This window comes from Mus caroli, chromosome 2 (genome assembly GCF_900094665.2).
Source record: "Mus caroli chromosome 2, CAROLI_EIJ_v1.1, whole genome shotgun sequence".
Taxonomy (NCBI): domain Eukaryota; kingdom Metazoa; phylum Chordata; class Mammalia; order Rodentia; family Muridae; genus Mus; species Mus caroli.
Window position 1 is genome coordinate 17,664,384 of NC_034571.1, and position 6,042 is coordinate 17,670,425.

Below are 6,042 nucleotides of genomic sequence, written 5' to 3' on the forward strand. Positions count from 1 at the left end.
AGAAAGGCCATTGATTTGTTTGAGTTAATTTTATATGTAGCTATGGCACTGAAGCTGTTTATCAGGTTTAGGAGTTCTCTGGTGGAATTTTTAGGGTCACTTATATATACTATCATATCATCTTCAAAGAGCGATATTTTGACTCCTTTCTTTCCAATTTGTATCCCCTTGATCTCCTTTTGCTGTCTAATTGCTCTGTCTAGGACTTCAAGTACTATATTTAATAAGTAGGGAGAGAGTGGGCAGCCTTGTCTAGTCCCTGATTTTAGTGGGATTGCTTTGATTTTCTCTCTATTTAGTTTGACGTTGGCTACTGGTTTGCAGTATACTGCTTTTAGTATGTTTAGGTATGGCCTTGAATTCCTAATCTTTGCAAAACTTTTATCATAAATGGGTGTTGGATTTTGTCAAATGGTTTCTCAGCATCTAACGAGATGATTATGTGGTTTTTATCTTTGAGTTTGTTTGTACAATGAATTACATTGATGGATTTCTGTATATAAAACAATCCTTGCATCCCTGGGATGAAGCCTACTTGGTCATCATGGATGATCATTTTGATGTGTTCTTGGATTCAGTTTGCGGGGATTTTATTGAGTATTTTTGCATCGATATTCATAAGGGAAATTGTTCTGAAGTTCTCTTTTTTTGTTGTATCTTTTTGTGGTTTAGGTATCAGAGTAATTGTGGCTTCATAGAATGAATTGGGTGGAGTACCTTCTGTTTCTATTTTGTGGAATAGTTTGAGGAGAGTTGGAATTAGGTCTTCTTTGAAGGTCTGATAGAACTCTGCACTAAACCCATCTGGGACTGGGCTTTTTTTGGTTGGGATACTATTGATGACTGTTTCTATATCTTTAGGGGATATAGGACTGTTTAGATCGTTAATCTGATCCTGATTTAACTTTGTTACCTGGCATCTGTGTAGGAAGTTGTCCATTTCATCCAGGTTTTCCAGTTTTGTTGAGTATAGCCATTGTAGTAGGATCTGATGATGTTTTGTATTTCCTCAGGTTCTGTTGTTATGTCTCCTTTTTCATTTCTGATTTTGTCATTTAGAATACTGTCCCTGTGTCCTCTAGTTAGTCTGGCTAAGGGTTTATCTATCTTGTTGATTTTCTCAAAGAACCAGTTATTGGTTTGGTTGATTCTTTGAATAGTTCTTTTTTATCTACTTGCTTGATTTCAGCCCTGAGTTTGATTATTTCCTGTTGTCTACTTCTCTCCTTTAGTTCTAGAGCTTCTAGGTGTGCTGTCAGACTGCTAGTGTATGCTCTCTCTGGTTTCTTTTTGGAGGCACTCAGGGATATAAATTTTCCTCTTAGAACTGCCTTCATTGTGTCCCATAAGTTTGGATATGCTGTGGCTTTATTTTCATTAAACTCTAAAAAGTCTTTAATTACTTTGTTTATTTCTTCCTTGACCAAGGTATCATTGAGTAGTGTGTTGTTCAGTTTCAAAGTGAATTTTGGCTTTCTATTATTTATGCTGTTATTGAAGATCAGCCTTAGTCTATGGTAATCTGTTAGGATGCATAGGATAATTTCAATATTTTTGTATTTGTTAAGGCCTGTTTTGTGACCTATTATATGGTCAATTTTGGAAGCGGTCCATGTGCTGCTGAAAAGAACGTATATCCTTTTGTTTTAGGACAAAATGTTCTGTAGATATCTATAAAATCCATTTAGTTCATAACTTCTGTTAGTGTCCATGTGTCTCTGTTTAGATTCTGTTTCCAAAATTTGTCCATTGGTGAGAGAGGGGTGTTGAAGTCTCCGACTATTATTGTGTGCAGTGTGATGTGTCCTTGGAGCTTTACTAAAGTTTCTTTAATGAATGTGGCTGCTCTTGCATTTGGAGCATATATATTCAGAATTGAGTTCATCTTGGAAGATTTTACCTTTGATGAGTATGAAGTGCCCCTCCTTGTCTTTTTTGATAACTTTGGGTTGAAAGTCAATTTTTAGTCGATATTAGAATGGCTACTCCTACTTGTTTCTTCGGACCATTTGCTTGGAAAATCATTTTCCAGCCTTTCACTCTGAGGTAGTGTCTGTGTTTTTCCCTGAGGTCAGTTTCCTGTTTGCAGCAAAATGTTGGATCCTGTTTGTGTAGCCAGTCTACTAGTCTATGTCTTTTTATTGGGGAATTGATTCCATTGATGTTAAGAGAAATTAAAGTAATTGTTGCTTCCTGTTATTTTTGTTGTCAAAGTTGGGATTCTGTTCTTGTGGCTGTCTTCTTTTAGGTTTGTTGAAGGATTACTTTTTTGTTTTTTCTAGGGTGTAGTTTACGTCCTTGTGTTGGTGTTTTCATGTTATTATCCTTTGAAGGGCTGGATTCATAGAAAGATAATGTGTGAATTTGGTTTTGTCATGGAATACTTTGGTTTCTCCATCTGTGGTAATTGAGAGTTTTGCTGGGTACATACCCTGAGCTGGCATTTGTGTTCTCTTAGGGTCTGTATAACATCTGTCCACGATCTTCTGGCTTTCATAGTCTCTGGTGAGAAGTCTGGTGTAATTCTAATAGGCCTGCCTTTATATGTTACTTGACCTTTTTGTCTTACAGCTTTTAACAGTCTATATTTATTTAGTGCATTTGTTGTTCTGATTATTTTGTGTCCGGAGGAATTTCTTTTCTGGTCTAGTCTATTTGGAGTTCTGTAGGCTTCTTGTATGTTCATGGGCATCTCTTTCTTTAGGTTTGGGAAGTTTTCTTCTATAATTTTGTTGAAGATATTTGCTGTCCCTTTAAGTTCAAAATCTTCATTCTCATCTATACCTATTATCCTTACGTTTGGTCTTCTCATTGTGTCCTGGTTTTCCTGGATGTTTTGAGTTAGGATCTTTTTGCATTTTGCATTTTCTTTGATTGTTGTGTCCATGTTCACTATGGAATCTTCTGCACCTGAGATTCTCTCTTCCATCTCTTGTAGTCTATTGCTGATGCTTGCATCTATGGTTCCTGATTTCTTTCCTAGGTTTTCTATCTCAAGAGTTGTGTCACTTTGGTTTTTCTTTATTGTTTCTACTTCCCATTTTAGGTCTTGGATGGTTTTCTTCATTTCTATCACCTGTTTGGTTGTGTTTTCCTGTAATCTTTAAGTGATTTTTTGTGTTTCCTCTTAAAGTTCTTCTACCTGTTTAGCAGTGTTCTTCTGTATTTCTTTAAGTAAGTTATTAATGCCCTTCTTAAAGTCTTCTACCAGCATCATGAGATATAATTTTGAATCTGAATCTTGCTTTTTGGGTGTTTTAGAGTATCCAGGACTGGCTGAGGTGGGAGTGCGAAGTTCTGATGATGGTGAGAGGTCTTGGCTTCTGTTTGTAAGATTATTATGTTTGCCTTTCGCCATCTGGTAATCTCTGGTGTTAGTTGTTATAGTTGTCTCTGTCTGGAGCCTGTTCCCCCTGTGATTCTGTTAGCCTCTGTCAGCAGTCCTGGGAGTCCAGCTCTCTTCTGAGTTTCAGCTGCCAGAGTACTCTCTTCAGGCAAGCTCTCCTTTTGCAGGGAAGGTACACAGAGGTCTGGTGTTCAGACCTGCCTCCTGGCTGACAATGAAGGCCCAAAACAGGGCCTGTCCCAGAAGATGTGTTGCCTCTGCAGTCTGTGCGCTCACCTGCACAGACTGATCTTTAAGTGACCCAGGACCCAAGATGACTCCCTCACCTGCTTCGGTGGTCAGAGCCCTCCCAGGTGATCACCTCTCCTCTGGCAGAGAAGGTGCCTGGATGTCTGGAGGCCTAAACGGGGTTCTGTCCCAGAAGCTGTGTTGCTTCTGCCTTTCCCAGAAGCTGTGTTGCTTCTGCCTTTCCCAGAAGCTGTGTTGCTTCTGCCTTTCCCAGAAGCTGTGTTGCTTCTGCAGTCCACTTGCTCACCCTCCGCAATCTGTGAGCTGACCTGCGGAGGCTGGTCTCAGACGACCAGGGAGACAAGATGGCTCCCTTACCTGCTCTGGAGGTCAGATCCCTCCTTGGTGGCCACCTCTCCTCTGGCGGGGAAGGTGCCCGAATATTTGCAGTCCAAACAGGACCTGTTCTAGAAGCTGTGTCATTTCTGCAGTCCAGACTCTCACCTGCACAGACTGGTCTCAGAGGGACCTGGGACACAAGATGGCTCCCTCAGCAGCTCTGGAGTTCAAAGCCCTCCCAGGCGGCCACCTCTTCTGTGGTGGAGAAGGTGCCAGGATGTCTGGAGCCCTAAACTGGGTCTGTCTCAAAAGTTGTGTCACTTCTGCCTGTTCCAGAAGCTGTGTTGCTTCTGCAGTCTGCACTCTCACCTGAGCAGACTGATCTCAGAGGGACCCGGGACACAAGATGGCTCCCTCGCCTACTCTGGAGGTCAGAGCCCCTCCCCAGAAGCCACCTCTCTGGCGGGCAAGGTGCCTAAAGAAATTTAAATAAGTTTTACAGGTTTTCTAAAATAGTCACTGAGGAAATTACACTTAAGTTTTTAGATAGTTAAATAAATGCAAAAACAGGAATATCATGATAAATTCAAGAGAAACTCTATGTGTAATTATTGCCACATGTGATATAACAGACTAATAAACTGAAATTACTTCTACTTAGCATAAGAGTATGTGTTTCAAAGCAAAAAGTCAGATATTATGCTGGCTAGTTTGATGTTAACCTCCCACAGGCTACAATTATCAGAGAGGGGGGAATCTCAAATGAGAAAGTCCTTCTGTAGTATTAGCCTATAGGCAAGCCAGTATTTCCTTAATTAGTGATTGATATGAGATGGTCCAAACCATTGTGGTGGTGCCACCCCTGGGCTGATTGATGTTCATGGGTTCCATAAGAAAGCAGGCTAAGCAAGCCAAGAAGAGGAAGCCAGTAAACAGCATCCCTACATGACCTCTGCATCAGCTCATGCATCAGGTTCTTGCCCTGTTTTAGTTCCTTCCTGTCTTTGTTTGATAATGGATTATGATCTAGAAGTGTAAGCCAAATAATCTATTTCCTCTAAAACTTGCTTTTGGTCATGGTGTTTTATCATAGCAATAGTACTCCTTACTAGGACAGATATGAACACAGAAGTTACTTATAAGTAAATACAAGTCAAATAACTATTTTTTGCATAGTTGTAAAAATTTTCTTGGAAACCATGTATAGCAGCTGAGAAAACTGGTTGCTAAGTCCTATTCCAAAAGCCTTCATCCCTGGCTCACTGAGCAGAATTCTTCTCATGAGAAAAGGATAATTAAATTCATCATCCTCTCATTCATTCATTAATTATCAAGTGTATAATGAGAGCCTACTCTGTGCCAGCAGTGTTCTAGATATTCAATGTACCACCATGATTGTGGTGTTTTGTCTCTTACATCCCAGCACTTAGATATTGTTATTACTTGATGTGGATAGTGCTCTGTCTTAGTCAGGGTTTCTATTCCTGCACAAACACCATGACCAAGAAGCAAGTTGGGGAGGAAAGGGTTTATTCAGCTTACACTTTCATATTGCTGTTCATCACCAAGGAAGTCAGGACTGGAACTCAAGCAGGTCAGGAAGCAGGAGCTGATGCAGAGGTCATGGAGGGATGTTCCTTACTGGCTTGCCTCCCCTGGCTTGCTCAGCCTACTCTCTTATAGAACCCAAGACTACCAGCCCAGAGACGGTCACACCCACAAGGGGCCTTTCACCCTTGATCACTAATTGAGGAAATGCCTTACAGCTGGATCTTATGGAGGCATTTCCTCAACTGAAGTTCCTTTCTCTGTGATAACTCCAGCTGTGTCAGGTTGACACAAAACTAGCCAGTACATGCTCCAAAGAATCCTCCATTAGAAGCTTTGTTCTCAGTGTGAGGTGTTAATATGTTAAATTTTTAAGGGGTGGGATCTAGTAGAAGTAGAAGGCAATTGGTTTGTGGGGGCTCTGTTCTCACTGGTGGATTAATGCTTCATGCTGAGAGTTAGTAAGTCATTAAAAACCCTGTTTAGCCCTTAGCCCTTCGCTTGATGTTTGCCATCATGCCAATTGACCTCTCTCTCTCTCTCTCTCTCTCTCTCTCTCTCTCTCTCTCTCTCTCTCTCTC